This window comes from Bombina bombina, chromosome 1 (assembly GCF_027579735.1).
Source record: "Bombina bombina isolate aBomBom1 chromosome 1, aBomBom1.pri, whole genome shotgun sequence".
Taxonomy (NCBI): domain Eukaryota; kingdom Metazoa; phylum Chordata; class Amphibia; order Anura; family Bombinatoridae; genus Bombina; species Bombina bombina.
Window position 1 is genome coordinate 189,876,866 of NC_069499.1, and position 23,687 is coordinate 189,900,552.

The following is a 23,687-nucleotide window of genomic DNA, read 5'->3' on the forward strand; positions in this document are numbered from 1 at the left end:
GGGCATGTTAACAAAATGTTGGCCATGTTAATATTCTCTGGTAAACCTTTTTTACTATCCACTGATAATAGATTGTGCACTATTTTTAGTGCAAGGTTGTGCAAATGAAAACGTACTCTGTCCTATTGATTGTGCTCCACTTGTAATCTGCCACCCCCACAGTTGGCAAAGAAACTTGAAAGAGACAGTATAGTCCTTCATGATTCAGATAGAGCATGACAATTTAAATAACTTTACTTCTATTGTCTAATTTACTTTGTTCTGTTGGTTTCACGTCCCTTTAAGAAGCATTTAAACGGAGTGGAAAAAAATAAATAAATAACTTCCAACCTACTTCTATTATTAAAATTAAATTTGCTACTTTTCTTGGTATCATGTGTTGAAATTTATCACCATCCCTTTAGAAATGCACATGTTTTGATCACTACTGTACATTTCAGCAATGATAGGGACATTATACTTATTTTTTCATATTCTATCTAAGAAAGAATGTTTCTAAATGTGTTTTATTTTTGTTTGTTTTTATGGATTTACCTGTGCTAAATAACCCACACATTTTTTTAATCTTAGTTGAATGTCAGCCAATGTGCTGTAGAGCCCTAGGACTTATCTGTACACACTCATGCATGCACTTCCTGTTAGTTTCACTTTAAATTTAAACAACTTTTCATGTAAAAAAAATGAAAGGAACATAAAACCCCCAAAAGTTAACTTTGTTGAAGAAGCAGAAATGCAACACTGGGAGCTAGTTGAAGCATTGGGTGAGCCAATAACATAAGGTTTATATGTGCAGCCACCATTCAAGTTGTTTAAAATCACATGCTCTATCTGAATCATGAAAGAAAAGATTTGGGTTTCATGCCCCTTAAACATTTTCAACTGCTGCTCTTATATATATATAATATAGCCTTTAAAGTACACTAGATTTTTTTATAGGTAGATGTAGTTGTTTATTTTTTTATAAATAAGACTGTCCTGAAAAGTATTGAGCTTAAACTACTCTCCTTATAACTGATCATGTTACTACAATGATATCTGCTTATCATAAAAAGGGGCTTCCTTTTATTTGTATTAAAATCATGTGGCTTCTCACATGCAGAAACAAGCTCATGAATAGAGAACTGAAACCGTTTAGAGACGGTTCTATCAGTTTATGCATTTAAGGGACATCTCCAGCATACTACTGTGAAGTAGCGGTGGTAAAAATACTACTTGTATTGCCTAGATCAGCTACAGTTTTTGTACTGAATCTTACCACATAAGCTACACAACGTTTTTTTAAAACAACGTTCCAATTTACTTCCATTAACAAAATGTGCACAAACTTTTTATATTTACAAGTTTTGTGTCACAAGCTCCTACTGAGCATGTGCAAGAAATGACAAAATATATGTATATGCATTTGTGATTGACTGATGGCTGTCACATGATGCAGTGAGAGTGGAAATAGGCATAGCTTCAAAATGTATCTGAAACAAATCTAGTACTCATTTGAAGTTCAAACTAAGTGACATTGCATTGTCTTTTGTTATCATGTATTTGTTGATTATGCAAATGTACTGTATTTACTTTTAAGCTCCTGCAGTGACTACAGTTTTAACGCAATATGTTTTTCTTTACCTGTGCAAGCATTAAAATATTACCATAGTTTTTGTGATACTTAGGGCCCAATATTCTAAAGGTCTCTGGGCTGGTGAGATTCTCTAAGAAAAATTGCCGGTCCTTCTATCTCCCAGGTGGAATGATCTAAAGCCACTTTTTACCTTGAAAAACGCTAAGGGGGCGTATACAACATTTTCATATGGGGAGGAGATGAGGACATTACAAAAGTGCACAATAAATTTTTTTTTTATAAAAATCATACAAAATGAATAATTGAACCATTCACACAGTAATATGCAAAAACTTGTATTGTTAAGGTGCATACAAAATCGTAACAGAATATATATATATATGAAATTTTCTCTCAAATCACAGTGTAATTCTGTAAATATTTTCGCACCACAGATCTCAGTTTTTTCTCCTCAACTAAAAGGTGGCGAGCTTTTCTTACAAAACTGTAGTGTTAGTTTTTTTTAAGGGTGTATTGGGTGGGTTTTATTTTTAGGTTAGGGTTTGGGCCGCAAAAGAGCTGATTACTTTGGGGCAATGCCCCGCAAAAGGGCCTTTTAAAGGGCCAGTAAACTTAAAAAATAATGTTATATAATTCTGCACATAGTGCAGAATTATATAACCTTATATTAGTGCAAGTTTTTTATTATATAACATCTCCGGCATTTTTAATAAAAATAAGAGGGTTTTCCAGACCCGCCCTCTGTGCTCTACTGAGCGGGTCTGGTTTTTCTTCAGAGTGTATCGGGCCAGCTGTTTAGTCACAGCCCGGCCCGAACGCGCCATAACATTCAATGCAGCTCGCTCCTAGAGGGTCTGGAAAACCCTCTTATTTTTATTAAAAATACCAGAGATGTTATATAATAAAAAACTTGCTCTAATATAATGTTATATAATTCTGCACTATGTGCAGAATTATATAACATTATTTTTTAGGTTTACTGGCCCTTTAAGGGCTATTGGTAGTTTAGTTTAGGCTAAGGTTTTTTTTTATTTTGGGGGAGCTTTTTTTATTTTGATAGGGCTATTAGATTAGGTGTAATTAATTTAAATATCTTGTAATTTGTTTATTATTTTCTGTAATTTTTTTTGTACTTTAGCTAATTTAATTTATTTAATTGTTGTTAATTTAGTTAATTTATTTAATTATAGTGTAGTGTTAGGTGTTATTGTAACTTAGGTTAGGTTTTATTTTACAGGTATTTTTGTATTTATTTTAACTAGGAAGTTATTAAATAGTTAATAAGTATTTAGTAACTATTCTACCTAGTTAAAATAAAAACAAACATGCCTGTAAAATCAAAATAAACCCTAAGCTAGCTACAATTTAACTATTAGTTATATTGTAGCTAGCTTAGGATTTATTTTATAGGTAAGTATTTAGTTTTAAATAGGAATTATTTAGGTAATAATATTAATATTTATTTAGATTTATTGTAATTATATTTAAGTTAAGGGGGGTTAGGTTTAGGGGTTAATAAATTTAGTATAGTGGCGGCGATGTTGGGGGCGGCAGATTAGGGGTTAATAAATGTAGGTAGGTGGCGGCGATGTTAGGGACGGCAGATTAGGGGTTAATAATATTTAACTAATCTTTGCGAGGCGGGAGTGCGGCGGTTTAGGGGTTAATATCTTTATTATAGTGGCGGCGACGTTGGGGCAGCAGATTAGGGGTTAATAAGTGTAGGTAGGTTGCGGCGACATTGGGGGCGGCAGATTAGGGGTTAATAAATATAATGTAGGTGGCGGCGATGTTGGGGGCAGCAGATTAGGGATTCATAAGTATAATGTAGGTGGCGGCGGTGTCCGGAGCGGCAGATTAGTAGTTAAAAAAGTATTAGATTAGGGGTGTTTAGACTCTGGGTTCATGTTAGGGTGTTAGGTGTAAACATAAAATGTGTTTCCCCATAGGAATCAATGGGGCTGCGTTACTGAGTTTTACACTGCTTTTTGGCAGGTGTTAGACTTTTTTTTCAGCCGACTCTCCCCGTTGATTCCTATCGGAAAATCGTGCACGAGCACGTGCGACCAGCTCACCGCTGACTTAAGCAGCGCTGGTATTGAAGTGAGATATGGAGCAAAATTTTGCTCAACGCTCACTTCTTGTCTTTTAACGCCGGGTTTCTGAAAACGCGTAATACCAGCGCTGTAGGTAAGTGAGCCGCGAGAGAAAACGGCTCGTTAGCACCGCATAGCCTCTAAATTAAAACTCGTAATCTAGCCGATTGTTTGTACATTCTGTTTTATTAACTGTTGCTCATTACTTTATAGAAACTCAATAGAACTGAGAAAAGCAACAAAAGGCACAAAACAATAAAATTATATTGCATAGATTTTTTTTTACTGTATATTAAAGCGATATAAACCCCCAAATCATGTCTTTAATGATTCAGATAGAGCAGACAATTTTAAGCAACTTTCTAATTTACTCCTATTATCGATTTTTCTTTGTTCTCTTGGTATCTTTATTTGAAAAGCGAGAATGTAAGCTTAGGAGCCGGACCATTTTTAGTTCAACACCTGGGTAGCGCTTGCTGATTGGTGGCTAAATGTTGACCCTTGTTATAATTGCTAGTATTGTTGCTAAGATCAAAGACATTCAAAGGGACACTCAAAATTAAACTTTCATGATTCAGTTAGAGCATGCAAGTTTAAACAACTTTCTAATTTAATTCTATTAACAAAATGTGCAGTCTTTTTATATTTACTCTTTTTGAGTCACCAGCTCCTACTGAGCATGTGTAAGAATTCACAGAATATACGTATATATCCATTTGTGATTGGCTGATGGCTGTCACATGATACAAGTAGGGTGGAAATAGACATAACTTTTACATTTTTCAAATACAATCTACTACTCATTTGAAGTTTAGACTAAGTGCTATTGTATTATCTTTATAATGCATTTGTTGATCATGTAATTATACTGTATTTACTGGTTCTTTAAAGGGACACTCGGGTCAAATTACATTTTCATGATTCAGATACAGCATGTCATTTTAAACAACTTTCCAATTTACTTCCATTAAAAAAAATGTGCACAGTCTTTTATATTTACACTTTTTGAGTCACCAGCTCCTACTGAGCATGTGCAAGAATTCACAGACTATACGTATATGCATTTGTGATTGGCTGATTGCTATCACATGGTACAGGGGGAGTGGAAATATACATAACTTTAAAATTTGTTATAAAAAATCTACTACTCCATTTGAAATTCAGAGTAAATGCTATTGTATTGTCTTGTTACCTTGCAAATCTACTTGTTTACTGGTCCTATAATGCAAGAGACACTGTAAAAAGGCTCACTTCTCTTTATGCTTCCCTCTTAGTTTATCAACCACAGGTTTAACATGTTAAAACAAAACACTATGGAAAGGAGTTTTATTAGACTATGGGGCCGATTAATCGCCCCTTGTTTCCAGAAGTTATGAAGCAGCGGTCTAAAGAGTATCATGTCCGCTCGCACATTAATAAATGTACCCCTATCTGTTAAGTGAGCACATAAAAGCAAAAATAACTACATCTTTAGTGTTTTTTGTATTTTCTGTTTATTGTTTCTAGTCAGTTCACACTGTTTTATCCCTATTATATGTACTTGCTAAGCAATCTATCCAATTCTTATATTGTATAGAATAATATTGTATCCCTTATATTATCTATTATAATTATGTGCAATGCACATACTATTTTTGTGTAAACATTCATTTGTGTAATGAAGAAAATTGATTCTTTTAATTAAATAATATTTAGCAGTTTAATCCCCCTTCAACCGGTTTTTAATTTACAATAAAGCTGTAGTAAAATGTATTAACAGTCACAATGCTATTTGTTATTACTTAGTATTATCTGCGTTTGCCTTGGGATAAATCCTCCATTGAACTTACCTCTCCCTGTGTAACGGAGGGTTTGGCATTAGCTGATAGTTGTTTGCTTTGTGGCTGTAATCAGTGCTTACAGGCCAGAGAGTTGTTGTGTGAGTCCTCAGATTACAAAGTAAAAAACCTAATGTGTGCTAAGACACATAAGGAGACAGATATTGCGGCATTGAGAACAACTTAATGTACTCTAGTATCTGGCTGATTTTGAATTGACTAATAAATGCTCATTGCGGGGAAAAGATGGGGAGCTATATGGGTTAAATAAACACCGGTAGGGTATCTATAATAATGGTAGTACCAATAAACCAATGGGCCCTAAAATTAGAGCGTAGTATCAGGCGGGCAGTTATCAGTTATTTAATATGGGTACATAAGGCATAAAACATAAAAAACAATCAGAAAATCCAGATGTAGTTACAATCAATAAAATTGACATATGCTTATGTCACAAACATAAATAAAAATCTCACATCACCAAGGTTATGAGCAATAAAACGATTAAAAGTCCCATCAAAGTCTGAAAGTTCCAAATGTTATAGGCAGGTCCGAATGAATCACCGTAAATTGGTATCAGTTGGTTCGTTTCAAGGGATTTTTCTGTCCCCTCTCGCTGTTCCTTGTATCCTCCGTCCCTGTATCCTCCGTCTTTACGCTGGTTTTGCCGTTTGTGTTGTAGATCGTATTAGATCGCGGTCAAACTACGGATCACTGTCAGGGTAATAAAAATAGCAGAGTAACGCGTTTCTGCTGCAAGCCTTTCTCAAACTCTGCTTACTGGTGAATCTGCAGCTGTCTTATACCCTTTAGTTAAAGGGACATGTTAGAAATTACTGAATTCAGTAAACTTTTAAAATTTAAAAATTAATAAGCCTTTAAAAAACTAAATTTATGGAGTTCTATGTAAATTTTATTATTATTGTTAACATTACTGTGTGATGTAAATTTCTTATATACAACTGCAGATATTCCGTTTACAATGGTTGATGTTCTTAGAAGTTTTAACATAATACATATGGAGAGATGTTTAGCTTTACTTATAATAATAATACATATAATTAGTTCCTTAAACTATATTTAAAACCTTAGAAACTCAAATGCTTTATTTAAATTTTATGGTTCTAAGATTAATAGAAAATTCCTACGAAGTGCTTATAGTTAATGTGCTTATAGAATTAATGTTTCCTATTTTAAAGTGCTTAATGTTCATTATCTATTTATTCTCGCTGCTGTCTTATTGGTGCAATCTTTTGTTAAAGCTATTCTAATAGAAAATAGCTTATTTTTATTTTTACTTTTGTTTGATTTTTTTGTTTTAAAGTGCTAAGTGCTTTATTATATATTAAAGTGCTCAGATGTTCAATTCATATATTTATATACTATGTGCTCTTACTGACTTTTATATTCTTTAAAAATGCTCTGTGTGAAATGTGCTTGACTATTTATTCTGATAAAAAACAACTTTTTGGTCCCATCTTTTCTTAGGGGGGGGGGGGGGGTTATTCTCCTTCTTATGGAGGTGTGATACTTTTTCTAGGGATTCTCTTGGATTCAGGAGGTTGGAACTGAGAGTTAACCTTTCAGAGAGGGGTGTTTTTCTCTGGGTTGTTACGTTCCATCTGGAGTCTTGCTTGCTCCGTGTCGAGACTATGGTGGGCCTTTTGTTAGATTCCTTTGGGCCTACGGCCTTGTCGTCTGTTTCTAAGGAGTCGGGTTTACACCCGTACTCTGTTGGGATGGCTGTGGCCATTCTTCCGCTTGTTTTTGAGCTGGTGTTGGGGTTCTTCTGTTCCCCTGTTTTAGACCTACCGATGCTTGGACTGGCCCGACTGGGAGTGGGTTCTGAGATGTGTTGTCATCTTCAGGATCTAGGTTGGCATAGTAGCTAGCTCCCTGGGCTTGCAAGCAGAAGGTCCAGGGTTACCATACACCTTCAGATTCTGAGTGTAACCTCTCTCTCTTGGGGGTGCAGTGGGCCTCGTTGAGGTTATGTGCTTCTCCTTTTGGAGCCCTGCGTGTAGGTCTGGCGGCTTCGATTGCCTAGAGTGTGCCCTCTGTCTGGAAGTTTTCTTTTGCAATCTGTTCTCTTGCTGGCCGCTTTTTACTTCTGAGCAAGTATTCTTCTGTGCCATCCTGATGATGACTGCGTGTTCTTGACTCAGGGTTTTTTTGTCCGGGTCTGTTACACGTTCTTTTTTGTCTGAATACTTTAGTATTCTTAGTCCTGACAATGTGAGGACTCCATATTCAGTTGTCTTTCAGAACGATGTTGAGAGAAGAGTTTCTCTGCTTAGATGCCCAGTCCTAAACCTCTGGTTTCTGCTTGGTCTGGGCATAGCCTCCCCTTGTCTGTCAGGATCCATTTAGATCTTTGTGAGCTGGGCTCATTTTTGGGGGGTTTCCTTTTATGGATTTTGTGGTGACCTTTCGGTTTCCCCTTGGTTCTTCCTTGCCCTATCCCTTGGGGAGTTTAGGCTGGTATTCCCCTCTTTAGTGAGGGCTGAGCGGTGGGGGACTCACTGTTGGGCGACGGTGTCTCCTGGAGGACTGTTGGCTCAGTTGAGTCAGATTTTGCTGTCTCTAGCTAGGCTTCTGGACTATCTGCTGGTCAGTATCCTTGGGGCCTTTCCTTTTTAAAGTTTTTCTCGGCTTCGGACGAAGCAGGGTTTTTGCTGGGTAGAGGTTTCAGGCTTGGTGCTCTCAGAATGGACCGCCTATTGTACCCTCCCGTTTTGGCATTCAGTGTCCTCTTTTTAGCTTGGGTATGGTTTTCCCAAAAGTAATGAATGCGGCTGTGGACTCTTTCCCATTAGGAAGAAAACCATAAATTATGCTTACCTGATAATTTCATTTTCTTCCGTGAGAAAGAGTCCACAGCCCCCCGCCCATTTTTTTATGTAGTTGTGACTGGGGGATGAGGGCAGTGGGAGGAGTATTTAAGCCTTTGGCTTGGGTGTCTTTGCCTCCTCCTGGTGGCCAGGTTCTGAATTCCCAAAAGTAATGAATGCGGCTGTGGACTCTTTCCCACGGAAGAAAATGAAAATATCAGGTAAGCATAATTTATGTTGTTGTGGCTTTATACAGGTATCCCATCTAGCGCTTTAACCAATTTTTCTATTTTGAGTCCTCAGATTACTCAAGAAATCAAATTGAATGCCATTAGATTGTTATAAAAAAAAACATTTTAATTGGTAAAAAGTAAAGGAATATGAAACCCAATTTTTTTTTCTTTTGTGGTTCAGATAGAGCATACAATCTTAATTTGCTTCATTCTTTTGGCATCATTTGTTGAAAAGCATTTCTAGGTAGGCTGAGGAGCTAGGAGACAGCTGCTGATTGCTGGCCCCAAATAGTTGCCTATTGCCATTTGCTTGCCAATGTGTTCCAGTAGTGGATTGCTGCTCCTTAAATTAAGGATACCAAGAGAATAAAGCAAAATTGATAATAGAAGTTAACAGGAAAGTTATTTAAAATTGCATGTTCTATCTGAATCATTAAAGAAAAAAAAAGTTGGGTTTCATGTCCCTTTAACCCCTTTAAGGACCACAGCACTTTTCCATTTTCTGTCCGTTTGGGACCAAGGCTATTTTTACATTTCTGCGGTGTTTGTGTTTAGCTGTAATTTTCCCCTTACTTATTTAATGTACCCACACATATTATATACCGTTTTTCTCGCCATTAAATGGACTTTCAAAATATACTATTATTTTCATCATATCTTATAATTTACTATAAAAACAATTATAAAATATGAGGAAAAAATTGAAAAAAACACACTTTTTCTAACTTTGACCCCCAAAATCTGTTACACATCTACAACCACCAAAAAAAACATATGCTAAATAGTTTCTAAATTTTGTCCTGAGTTTAGAAATACCCAATGTTTACATGTTCTTTGCTTTTTTTGCAAGTTATATGGCCATAAATACAAGTAGCACTTTGCTATTTCCAAACCACTTTTTTTCAAAATTAGCACTAGTTACATTGGGACACTGATATCTTTCAGGAATCTCTGAATATCCCTTGACATGTATATATTTTTTTTTAGAAGACATCCCAAAGTATTGATCTAGGCCAATTTTGGTATATTTCATGCCACCATTTCACCGCCAAATGCGATCAAATACAAAAAATTGTTCACTTTTTCACAATTTTTTTCACAAACTTTAGGTTTCTCACTGAAATTATTTACAAACAACTTATGCAATTATAGCATAAATGGTTGTAAATTCTTCTCTGGGATCCCCTTTGTTCATAAATAGCAGACATATATGGCTTTGGCTTTGCTTTTTACTAATTAGAAGGCTTCTAAATGCGACTGCGCACCACACATGTATTATGCCCAGCAGTGAAGGGGTTAATTAGGGAGCATGTAGGGAGCTTCTAGGGTTAATTTTAGCTTCAGTGTAGTGTAGTAGACAACCACAAGTATTGATCTAGGCCCTTTTTGGTATATTTCATGCCACCGTTTCACCGCCAAATGCAATCAAATTAAAAAAAACGCTAAATTGTTCACAATTTTAGGTTTCTCACTGAAATTATTTACAAACAGCTTGTGTAATTATGGCACAAATGGTTGTAAATGCTTCTCTGGGATCCCCTTTGTTAAGAAATAGCAGACATATATGACTTTGGCGTTGCTTTTTTGTAATTAGAAGGCCCCAAAGTGCTGCTGCGCATCACACGTGTATTATGGCTAGCAGTGAAGGGGTTAATTAGGTAGTTTGTAGGGAGCTTGCAGGGTTAATTTTAGCTTTAGTGTAGAGATCAGCCTCCCACCTGACACATCAGACCCCCTGATCCCTCCCAAACAACTCCCTTCCCTCCCCCACACCACAATTGTCCCCGCCATCTTAAGTACTGGCAGAAAGTCTGCCAGTACTAAAATAAAACATTTTTTGTAAATTTTTTTTTTAGCATATTTACATATGCTACTTTGTAGGATCCCCCTTAGCCCCCAACCTCCCTGATCCCCCCCAAAACAGCTCTCTAACCCTCCCCCTCTGCCTTATTGGGGGCCATTTTGGGTACTGGCAGCTGTCTGCCAGTACCCAGTTTGCAAGAGAAATGGGTTTTTTTTTTATTTTTATGTTCGTTTTCTGTAGTGTAGCTTCCCCCCCACACAGACCAATCCCCCACCCCCTGACTGATGTAGTTTTAAAAAAAATTGACAATATTTATATAACTTCTAATACTACTTTTTTTCTGTAGTGGAGCGGTTCCCACCCGCTCCCTCCCCGTGCACGCGCCCGCCCCCGCCCTCCCGTGCACGCACGCGCGACCGTGCGCGCCCCCGATCACCACCGCCCCCGAACCCGCCCCCCTCCACATCATCAGGGCCATCGATGGCCGCCACCCGCCTCCCGAACCGGCTCCCACCCACCAACGGATTAAGCCGGTGATGTCCGGTGCAGAGAGGGCCACAGAGTGGCTCTCTCTGCACCGGATTGCTAAAAAAGGTAGATATCGAGGCATCACTGCAATAACCGGAAAGCAACTGGAAGCGTGCAGGATCGCTTCCAGCTGCTTTCCAGACCAAGGACGTACGCCACACGTCCTCGGTCATTAACTGTATTTTTTTGGAGGACGTGTGGCGTACGTCCTTGGTCATTAAGGGGTTAAAGGGACATTCCAGTCAAAATATAAATGCACATAGATTTATTGCATCTTTGAATAGAAACATATTTGCAATATACGTGTATTAGCAAAAATGCTTCTATTAAGAGTTATCACTGTTTTAGTGTTAACATTATTCTCTGCATGTGCATGTGAAGCATAGCTAGATATTTTCACTGCACCCACATTTTAAATAATGCAGCTGCTCAGATAATAAGTGGGGCTTGTATTATTTCAGCAATTAACAAATTGAGTCATTACCAGATGGTACAAGCACTTTAAGCTGTACAAACAAGTGTTTGGTTTAAAATGCTGGTGCACGGTGCATACTTAAATACACTTTTGAAACAGCTATAGCTTTTATTAGAAGCATTTTTGCTAACGCATGTATATTACAAAATTTCTTATGTTCAATACAGAAATGCACCCATGTGGTTTTAAATTTTGGCTGGAATATCCCTTTAAGTTATGTGTTTGTTATTCACTGTGTACATATTCTTATTGATGCTGCAAATGGCCAGATGGTATATTTTGTTTGTATCCCTTTAAGACTAGCTGAGATTTTGATAGTTCCCACAAGATAATCCTAAATCATAAACATCTGTGCACTCTGATTCCCAGATCCTCCCACTGCACAGTCCCAAGAGGCGAAATCCTGAGGCCCAGTTTAGACAGTGAACATCTTCCTTAACGCGAAACAATAAGATCATACATGAATATCTGTTTGAAATTCAGATTCTGTAATGTAAAAAAACCTTTTAAACTCAAAAAGTACTGAGCAAATACATTGAAATATACCTCTTAACTCCTACAAAGTTTACATTAAAAGGAAATTTAAACTCAGAATGCATTTACACAGTGATTGCTTGATCAGTGTAGTAACTCATTTATTTCTGTTCCTAATTGCCAAAGTAAAATATAATCAAGAAGCTTTTCAAAGAAAATGTACCTCAAAACAATTCAACTAATACAGTAAATGAGATTTTAAAAGGACAGTAAAAACCTTGTAAATACAACAATGTTCTGCAGGCTTCTAGAACATTAACATATCAGTAGAGTCTGAACTATATTAGAACAGATTAAAGGGACATGACATCTCAAATGTTTTTTTATGATTCAGATATAACCTACATTTTTAAACACCTTTCCAATTGACTTCTTTTAGCAGTTTTGTTTCATTCTCTTGGTATCCTTTGTTGAAGGAGCAGCAATGCAATACGGGGAACTAGCTGAACATATCAGTAAGCCAATGACATGAGGCATATAAGTATGTGCAGCCACCAATCAGCTGCTAGCTCCCGCTCCTGAGCCTACCTAGGTACGATTTTCAACAAAGCATACCAAGATAAATAAGCAAATTAGATAATAGAAATAAATTGAAAAAAAGGTTTAAAATTGTTTGCGCTATCTGAATTAGCACTTTGTTTGCTGCAATTGTTTTTCAATGGTCAAAATCCCACCTTTGAATGAGCCATTTTGATCTTGAGTTTGGAGATGACGACAGGTTTTTCCACTGTCATTGTGCTAACAAAATCCCCATTGTTTGGCTTCAGCAAAAAAAGATCAGACAAACTACAAATTTAAGAATCTGTAGTCATTTTGCATAGTGTGTGTGTGTGTGTGTGTGTGTATATATATATATATATATATATATATATATATATATAAAATTAGCAGTATAACAAATGTTTTATAAGCATTTAAAGGGAAGGTAAATAGATTTATTATAAAATGCTTGTTTATACGTAGAAAACAACTTTTCAATATACTTTTATTATGCATTTTGCCCCCCTTTCCTGTAATGTAAGTCTGTAAAGTGTGGGTTTCTCACTCCTGACAACTGAAAGAGCACGTCATGCTTCACAAGGTTAACCTTGCCACATATCTGCTGCTAATTGGCTTCAGCAGAGATGATCCAATAATAACCTGCAAAATAATGTAGTCTTTGCTAACAATGACTGTGGCTATCTTACTCTAGCCCAGTTAGAAGTCCGGATTGGCTTCTCTAAATAAGGATGACTATGGAAAACAATTACAGACATATCCTTAAAACGTTCAAACAAGTCAACTGTAAAGTCTTGTAATATCAAGGTGTTTAATGTCACTTTAATGCAATAATATACTGTGCAAACTCCTTATTGCATTACTATGTCCCTTTAAAGGGACATTATACACCAGTATTTTCTTTGCAGCATTGTATGGGGCATGTACCGATCATATAGTGTAGCTATTTCTATCTATGAAAAATAAAGGCTAGTATAGTTTATATTAATCCGATCTTTAATGTTTTTGTTATTTACCAAAGCCCTTACTTTTTAGAACTACGTTTGGCCACACTTCCATATGCGCGAACGAGACCCGCTAATAAAGAGCACATGTGTTTAATTGGCGGTGACGTCAGCTCACCTGAAGCACTGTTGTGGCGTCCATATGCGCGCTGCCGTGTATAATTCCTCCTTTTTGCCCTGCACTGATTGTGGGACCTGACCTGTACAGCGGTTTTGTAGGTACTCTGTCAGCTGGCTTTGAACACAAGCCAAGCACCAGGTGCTGATTCCCAACCCTAAAAATATGCATCCATTTTAAAAAAGCAGCTTTTTTAAATCTCATTGAATCCAAGATTGACTGACTCGCTGTGACAGAAGCTGTTTAGCGTAATGCATGTGAATGAAGTGCAGCGTTTTCATATGTACACCTACTTTTTTACATGTGAAAATGCTGCACTTCATTCACATGCATTACGCTAAACTGCTTCTGTCACAACGCGTCAGTCAATCTGGGATTCAATCAATATCGGCTTAAAAAAATGAGAGCTGCAAAGTCAGACATTATACACCCATATTTTATTGCCATCACTGGGACATGTACATTGTATGTGACATTGTATGGGGCATGTATCGTTGTATGTCAGTGCGCGTCAGTGAGTCAATCTGGGATTCAATGCGCATGTGGAAAACAATGCTGTGCACGTTACGTTAGGGCTGGCGCATGCACATATTGAAAGGGGAAACTTCGTTCGACAATTAACATATGCAACCTTATTGGTCAATAGAAGATATGTAGGCCGTTGGTATACTGTTTGTTAGCTCTGCCCGTTTATGAATGCGGAGCATTACGGTGACGGACAAAGGGTGATTGTGTAAGTCTAAATTTTAAATTTACCGCTGTTTAATGAACTGTTTTTGAATACATTGGAACATATTAACTAATTGATATTAAATGTATCCATTACCTATTAGAATTTTTGAGTGCATAATGATCCTTTAAGGGCGTATTATTACAGTACATTTAGCTAACATTCCAGTTGATAACATTATAAACAGGTAGTAACAACACATTTCTTTATTAGTCTTGGTGAGCTTTGTTGTTACCAGTTCACTAAGTTTACAGCAGGAATGTATACTACCCCTATGCTGTTTGTTTAGTACATATATTATCGCTGAGAATCTAGTTTGGTTTGATTGTTCTGTATTCTTGTGTATAGCTGGTTTAGATTCTGCAATATTCCCCAGTGATACTAGCTTGCTTGCATGCAGCCTTTTGTACATCCAGCCTTTTGTATTTCCTCACCAGTGACCCTGGCATATTATATCTGTCTGTAGTTTAGCAGCGACTTCATTCATATGTTGTCTTGCCAAGACGTTTTTACAAAAAAACTGCTGTACGGGTTCTAATGTTTTTATATTACACAATGGGATTTACCTCTTGTACAATGTAACAAAACATGTTTAGCTTCCTTCAGTAAGTAACTGTAGCGCTTCATTTTTAAGAAGTGAATAAATACAACTTGGCAGCATTTCAGTTCATCCACAATTTCCTTGTGGGAGTTGTATTTTCTTCTTACAATAAGAGCAAATATCTGCCTGCAAACTGTAAAAATAAAGGACATCAAATTGCTATACAGGATGATATCTTTATACCAGAATATAACATGACACAGCATTTAAGGCCTCTATTTATTTGTATAGTTGTTGTTGGTTTTTTATTTTTTATTAAATAACGTTTTATTTGGTTTGAAAAGATACAAGTGACAATTTGGGGCACGCAGGACCCCTATTCCAAAAGACACAAACGAAAAATTCAGACACGCAGGTCCGAAATAATACACAAACTGAGAAAGGTACTATATATAGAGCATGTAGGACCCCTGAAGCAAGAAACAAAAGCAGTAAATTAAGTGAATCAATAAATAAGTCCCCAAGGGTCCAGACTGGAACAGGGAATTTCCCCGAAGTGTGTAGAAAAACATGAAATGTAGGCATATTTCCCTGCTCGGGTACTGAACAATTTGAGACTAATCAGTGGGGAAACTAATACTATGTTGGGATGGGAAAAGTTGTGGCGAAAATAGTTCGCCTAGTTTGAACCCTGAAGTGGGTTCTATAGATATAGGGGTGGGGGGGGGGGGAGGTGAACTGGCACAGGATACCTAATGCAAATAACATAAAAATGAAGATGACTGGGTATAGCACATTGTAAGGGCAGTGGTTGAGCCTATAACCTCTTTTATAATAGGATGGGCCTTAGACTATTAAGGGTTGCATTAACTTGGACCTCCTCCATAGTCAATTTGGTTCCTCGCTACACATCATCACTAGGCTGAACAGATTGAGCCTACAACTATCCTGTGGGAGAAGGTTAACTCATAATTAATACGTTGTCCGACTGCAAATAGGATTCTCATGTTAATGGGAATCAACATCTCCATCATCGCTACCTCACATTGTGTAATGGAGACCTAATCTAGTTGTACGCATGTGAACAAATATATGGGTTACCGTTAGACTACCTTAGTGTGAACTCCCTCAGGACCCTGGCCACTGGACCAGAAGGAGAAACACATGTTATGTGAAGATTGTCTCAGGTCATAGTGAAGTGATAAAGATGCATCAAAGTGTGGTAGTAACATGAGATTGTCCCTGCTAGGGGCCCCCCTCAAACCCCCAGACCGGGCAAATACGTAACAAGGATTTATCAGTACCATTGGATGCATTATATCAGTAATACGGTAAGAATATGACTGTTGCAACCTCCACGTCCCGGACCCACATAAAGGTGTCCCTCCTGGGGCTCCCCACTAACCCACAGGAGAGGTGAAAAGACATGGCTTCCGCAACCAATATCACATGAACCATCAGTAACCAGCGTTATAATAGCAGACCAGCAAGCTAGATTAACGTTTAGATCCCACGATATAAATATCAAACCCTCCTCCTAGTGACTTTGTAGTAATCTCAATGGAGTTCCATACAGTAAGACAGCTGGGTGACCCAGATAATATAGTTGAAGGTTTAGTCTTCCTAATTTAGGGCCCTTGGTATTAACAGCGATATGGCATTGTCAGACAATGTGAAAGGATGGGATCTCTCCCTCTTGAGAAAAAAAAAGAAAAGAAAAAAAAAAAATGCACATCCCCCAATCTAGTCACTTAACGCCTGAGCAAATAGATGTGTAATAAATATCACAACAGGAAGTTTAGGCAGAATTAACAACCCCACCCATTTTATGGCATATAAGACTAGGTGACTCAATTTTCATAAAGGCAATAATTAACGTAACAGTGGATTTGTACAGAAGGAGAACAAAGATAGGAGAGTCCAGATAGCCTTTTCTGGCCAGGTTCTATAATTCTTATGCTAACTCACTGAATACTAGTAACTTGGCATCGTTTCCACAGTATTCCATGCAGTCTCAATATCTTATGGTATAGTGAGCTAATATTAGGACAAAGATTTGTGAACATTAATATACAACAGTTGTGCTTACAATAGTTAAATAGGCAACACCTATCTAAAGACCATCTGTGTCCCCCAGCATTTATAAACTACATGTATAGTTACAATTACGGTATACCATTAGGGTCTGCGAGCCAACACAGGCTCATTGTCAGGTAAAACACAGCAGACAGCATAGATTTCAAACTATCAGTGAATGGACCATGGCTAAAACAAATAAGTCATTGTACTTGAAAAGTGATAGTTCAGACCTGTGGTCATCATATACTCTTGTCCCAAGTGTTCTAGAGAGTGTAATCATAACCACAAGTCTAAGGTTCAAACCTGCAGTTATATCCAGTGGGAAACAATAAGTCCATTTGGGAGGTATCCAGGCTTTACAAAGGACCAGTACTTTGTTCTAAAAAGGTGTAAACATAATTAAGAGTTCAGGGCTTAAGCCTACGATTATATTCAGTGAGAAGCCATTAGTTCATTCTGGAGACAGCCCGAATTTACAGAGGACCCTCACCCTACACCAGTCTTATTGTTAGGGCACCAGGCAGAAAGAACTACGGGAGGCAGCCTTACCAGATCCAAAGGTAACAGCTCCTGTCTCATGCCGGTTGCTGCCATCTTTATGTCCACTCTCAGTTCCAAGAACAGCTGTCGGTGATCCTTTGGCTTCCGCGTATAGCCCATGACACAGTCGGCTGCCTCAGGCTTATTCGCAGGCACCCGTATGGTCAGGTGTACTGCTGAGTGGTCTCGATCCGCAGCCCTGTCGGCTTGACCTGCTTGTACCTTTACCGACAACCCACTGCGGGCCAAAGCAAAGGAGGGCTCTTTCTTCTTAATGGTCTCCCGGTTTCTGGGGTCAGGTACAACCCGCTTGCTGGGCCTCTGGGTGTGGAGTTTCTGCCTCCCGAATCCTTGTAGTGCAGCTGCTTTGTCCACCGAGATCCCACGCATGTGGGAGCCTATTACTGCGTTCACCACTTCCTCAACCCGGGCGAGTTGCGCTGATAAAAGTGACTGAAGGGTCTTATACGACACATGTGCCATTCTGTCAGTATTCAGGGAATGCTCCCCTTTCAATGCTATGCAGAAGGATCGAGTGCCAGTCTCACAAGGGCTCAGACTTCTGAGACGTTATCTGCTGCACTTGTAGTAATGGCGTCCGGAGTTAGCTGCCTCATAACACTGTCAGGCCCTCAAGGTAGATACCGTTCACAAGCTAGATAAAAAGTAATTTCACAGGAACACAGAGTAATCCTTGAGTACTTATATCGAAGTAAAATAGTTAGGTAGTCTTAAAATCTTCAATATGCCTTTTTAATAATCAAAAACAGCAGGAGCACTGTATGTTCGTGTCTAGTCTCTTCAGCGGCCGGCTCCGCCCCCTGTTTTTTTGTTTTTTTAATCATTCCTATTTATTTCTATTATCAAATTCAATATGGCATCCTATGTTAAAGGGACATGAAACCCAAAATTTTTCTTTCATGATTCAGATAGAAAATAAAATTTTACAAAAGTTACTAATTTGCTTCTATTATCAAATTTGTTTTGTTCTCTTGCTATTCTTTGTTGAAGAGATATCTAGATAGGTAGCGTGCACGTCTGCAGCACTACATGACAGGAAATAGTGCTGCCATCTAGTGCTCTGGCTAATGTATAACATTGTTGCAAAACTGCTGCCTTATAGTGCTGCAGACATGTGCACACTCCTGAAATTACCTCCCTGCTTTTCAACAAAGGATAACAAGAAAACAAAAAAACATTTTGGGTTTCTGTGCCTTTTTTAAAAAGGAGGTAGGAAGGCTCAGGAGACTGGATGTGTCTGGAGCACTATATGACAGCAGTTTAGCAAGAATGCTTTTAACAATCATAGACATTGTGCAAACGCTGCAATCAAGTTCTCAAAAGCATTCTTGCTAAACTGCTATCATATGGTTCTTCAGACATGTGCACACTCCTGAGGCTTCCTGCCTGATAGCTACCCAAGTATTCTCTTCAACAAAGAATACTATGAGAATGAAGTAAATGTGATAATAGAAGTAAAATGGAAACTTTTTTTTAATTGTTGTAGGCAATGTCATGAAAGACAAAAAAAAATTGGGTTTCATGTTCTTTTACTATTTATACTAAACAAAGAGGGTTATACAGCATACGATTTTTTTAAGAACTATGCAGAAATATAGAACATTTTTGGGCTCTCTATTAAAATAGGAATTGGCAACAAATTTGCATTCATGCCAGAGTTTAAAGGGGAACAAAAAGTCAAAATGACACTGGGATGGTTTAAATAGATTCTAGATTATTTCTGTTAACAAATTAGCTTCTTTCTTTTGGCCTCCTTGGTTGAAACATGGCCCCTTTTCATGAGGACAAGAGCATGCATGTGAGTTTTGAGCTATAAAGCAGTAGTGTGTGTAGCAGTGTTATACAAACAACCTCAATGCTTAAAGGGACAGTGAACACCTTGAGGTTTTTATATAAATGTTTTGTTATGCATAATGACAACTTTGCACTATATTTTCATTATTTAGTTTGCTCCATTTTCATGTAATTTAGCTCTAAGAATTGAGCAGTTTCTATCTCTCGGACCTTGAAATGCACCCTGCTAACTTCTCACGGCTAACCCTGCTACATATGTGTCCCTAATTGGTTTAACTGATAACAAATACAAAACAATGGGCGTTATACTAATATTATGACCATGACTTCAGTTTAAATCCTAGATTGGCTCATTCAAATAAGACAAATGGTGGGTGGAGTTTGGCTATTGAAAAATAATTGTAGTAATTGTTTGTATTAAAAACATTAAGACATGGCTGATATGTTATTATATAGCAACACAACTAAATGTCTTATAATTACAAGTTGTTTGCTGTCCCTTTAAGCTGGGGGGTTGGGTTTCTTAGCGAACATATATTTCTTTAGATGATCACACTTCATTTGTATACAAGTTTCATAGTCTTAAAGTGTTAATTGCACTTTATTGTTTAGCTTTTTCAGTTTATTAACATGATCTGAGCATGTGCAAGAACTTTAATAACAACAAAAACACGCACATGCAAAATGTCACTTAAAAATATGCAAAAATGTACTTTGAAAAAGTTCAAGGTTAAGAATTTGGAAAGTCCAAATCTCTTTTAAAAAACTGATGAGAAAGTGTGTTCTGATTGATTAGAATGCTGATGTCCAGTTGTTCCCATGCATGGCTGTTTTCAAATGTTTTGGAATGGATTTGAAAACTCACGCAAAGCACTTTGCAAAGGAATTCATAATGATTTGTATATGTGTATAACCCTTTGTCTAAGCCGGTTAAATTTATAACAAACTTCCTTCTGTAGAGCTGATGCACACGGTAGCTCCTGAGTTATACAAGGCCAGTGATTAGCAGCTACAGGCCAATGGCACTGCTTATTGGCTCACACACATGTCCTGTTCATTGGGAATTTAACTGTTTGTTAAACCGTTTTGCGGTGATTAAACACATAGGGGTATCACAGACAGCAGTTGCAATGGTTACTAGATATGTGCATTTAGAGGTTTTGGATACTCAGAATGCAAAAGAAGGCTGCTGCTTGTGCCGTTCGTCTATTTACAGAGCCAAACTTATTCTTGTGAAACTACAACACACTAGGATCTGGATTGTTGCAGTTTCACAAGAATAAATTTGGCTCTGAAAATAGCAGAACAGCACGTGCTGCCGCCTTCTTCTGCATATCTAATGGTCACTAAGGTACTGTCCTGTATAAAAAGGGGTATAAATTCACATAATAAAAATATTTTGCCTCTTAATAAATAAATAAAAAGACCCCACCTTGAATAGGCAGTTCAATTTTGAGCACCAGTGTTTAATCCCTTTTGGACCAAGGTTTTTTCCGCAGTTTTTGCTCACTATTGGTTGCACCCGCTACCTTTACAATGCACGAGTCGTCTGCAGTCACGTGGCTCCAGTCACAAGTTTTTGGCGCATGTGACTGCATGTGGTGACAGAGCTCTGAAGTCTGTGAGACTGTGTCTCTGAGGACTTTCAGGAGGTCTCTGAGGTGGGTAAATGTTGTCTGACAAAGTCACCAGTCAGTGTTTATCACTCTCATGAAGTATCGGATGGATGATCCATCCGGAGGGGCGACCGCTGCAGCCAGGGTACAGTGACTGTGCTGGATAAGTGGAAGCAGGTGCTTTAGTGGTCGGCTCACTCATTTAGATTTAATTCCCATCCCATGGTCCCTGTGCACTGACTATGCTACAGCTTAGAACTAATAATTGAATCTGGCTATTGAGGATTGGATTTACCATTGCTGCGTTGTGCTTGGGTCCTCCTCTGCTTTTGTAAGAGCAGCAGTCAGTGAAGTAACCTCTTATACTACCTACGGCAGCACTCTCACTAACACTCTGCACCGGGCAAACTATAGGACAAAGCAGCGCAGTCTCCTAAAGATCAGGAGGCAGCTGCTAGACTGTAAGTAGTAAGATTTAGTACCTGGAGTTTGTGGGGACCTGGACAAGGGTATTTTTTTCATGTATTAAGAGAAGCGGTTCCTTGTTTTTTACAGCTCCAATCACAGGTGTTTGTTAAAGGGATAGTCTAGTAAAAAATAAACGTCCATAATTCAGACAGAGCATGCAATTTTAAGCAACTTTCTAATTTACTCCTATTATCAATTTTTCTTTGTTCTCTTGGTATCTTTATTTAAAAAAGCTGGAAAGTAAGTCTAGGAGCCAGCCCATTTTTGGTTCAGCACCTGGATAGCGCTTGCTGATTGGATGGCTACATTTAGACACTAATCAGCAGGCGCTGTCCAGATTCTGAACCAAAAATGGGCTGGCTTCTAAGCTTACATTCCAGCTTTTTAAAATAAAGATATCAAGAGAACAAAGAAAAATTGATAATAGGAGTAAATTAGAAAATTGCATCCTCTATCTGAATAATAAAAGTTGAATTTTGACTATACTATCCCTTTAAACATGGGAGGTAGAACTAATTAGAGCTTCTGTTTAACTAGCGATTAGTTAGTACTAGTTTTGCTGGATACGTTTGCATAAACACAATTAACCATTTTTATTTTGTTGTTTTTGCTCAATATTTTAATAATCATTTAATATCCAGCCTACTTCACTCTGCATGGTTGACCCAGTCATTTTTATAAATGATAGACACACCATTTAATTTGTTTAAATTTGTTATTTATAATCTAAAAAAAAAAGTCGGCTTTCCTCCTTTAACCCAAAGATTAGTGCATTGTACACATGTTTGGTGGTGTTTTGGAGCACATCAAGTCACTAATGCATACTCACTGTGCACAAGCTTGGTTGGCAATCACGTGTATGCACGATTAACAATATATATGCTAAACAGAGGCTTGTGTATTCCCCAAGAGGCATATAAAAATGTCCAATAAGGAGTTTTTATTTATTGTTTAATTACTAATAGTGTTGTTTTTTTTTTGTTTTTTTACATCATCAATAGAGTCGACTTCCCTCTGCAAGTGAATAAAGAGGGTCAACAAATGACGGTGCTTTAGGATAGGACTCTCTTATTCTCTTCTTTTTTATTGCTACTGGGGCCTTTTTTTATCAACATGCAGGCAAACAAGTATACTATGTATGTTTGTGTGTGTGTCCACTTGTAGGATATGCTGTATAATACCCATGGGGGGGGGGGGTGAGCAGTGGAGATCTGTTGAAGGGAAGAAAAGTGTCCCTCTTTGGCTATTTCAAATGTTGGGAGGTATGAAATAGTAACTGCTTATACATACAAAGAGGTGATATGAAATAGGCTATGCTACGTTATCTGAACCACTTGTAGGGAAAATGCTGAGTTTATAAATATTTGTATCTTGTGCACATCTTCAGGAAAGGAAAGTGCAGCATCAATCCACACTGTATATTGCAGCTGGTTTACTCCATAGCATAGCTTGTAATTTTAATGTTCATTTTACATTGAAGGCTGTAGTTTATTAGAAAGTCTGTTTAGCTCATATCAAAGTAATAAGGGGAACAAAAGCTGATGTGTAATGGAAACATCTGGATGCAATTTTAGGAGCTGGGAGGGCTTTGTTACATGTAATAGTGCTGGGGAGGCAGACACACCAGCTGCAGTAGTCTTAAAGTGAATATAGGGTGACTCCTCCAAAGTGTTGTGGGTGTGGAAAAGTGCCAGCCTAATTGTCAGGCCATAATCAGTATTTCATTGTGTTTTTTTTTTCTTCAGAAGAGTGCTGACGGTTAACCCTTGCTTATTAAATAGTGCTGTAATGCACTGTGTAGTAGAGCTGTGCAATTAATCTCATGATGCATTTAATCACGATATGAGGATACAATTTTTTATCAAAACAAACAAAATGGCTTCCTTAACATTTCACACCAGTCACACGCTCCAATCCAGCCCAGCACCAGTCCTGATTACTTACACTCCAGAGGGGTGGACCAGAAAGCGTCACATCAGTACCATAGCTCGTAACGCTACCATGTCCTTTTTACTTGTCTCGTGGTTTGTTGCTCCAGTTCTGAGGTGAAAAAGAAGATGACCAACTGGCAGTGCTCTTTTCTCTGACTTATTCACTCTGAAATGCAAAGAGGAATAAACCACTGTTTTTAACAGTTAAAAGTATGTTTAAAAATGTCCTTAATAAAATCGCACTTGCAAAGTTTCATCAAAAAATCTTGATTTTTTCATTCTTTTTTTATATCGCACAATGCCATGAACCCTTCTTTGGCTAGTAAAGGGTTAACTTTGCACTAAGATGTTGAGCAACTGAAATATAGTGTAACTGTGGAATTGATCACAGTAAGTGGAAGATCAGGGCTTTGCATTTGACATGAAATAAACTCAAATTAAGTCATGCATATTCCA

General features: G+C 37.8%; 1 protein-coding gene across 2 annotated transcripts in view; it reads left to right on the plus strand.

Annotated features, from left to right (window-relative positions):
• The window catches only part of STARD9 (StAR related lipid transfer domain containing 9), a 511,030-nt gene that overhangs the window by 50,169 nt on the left and 437,174 nt on the right, over positions 1–23,687 (plus strand). The window lies entirely within an intron of this gene.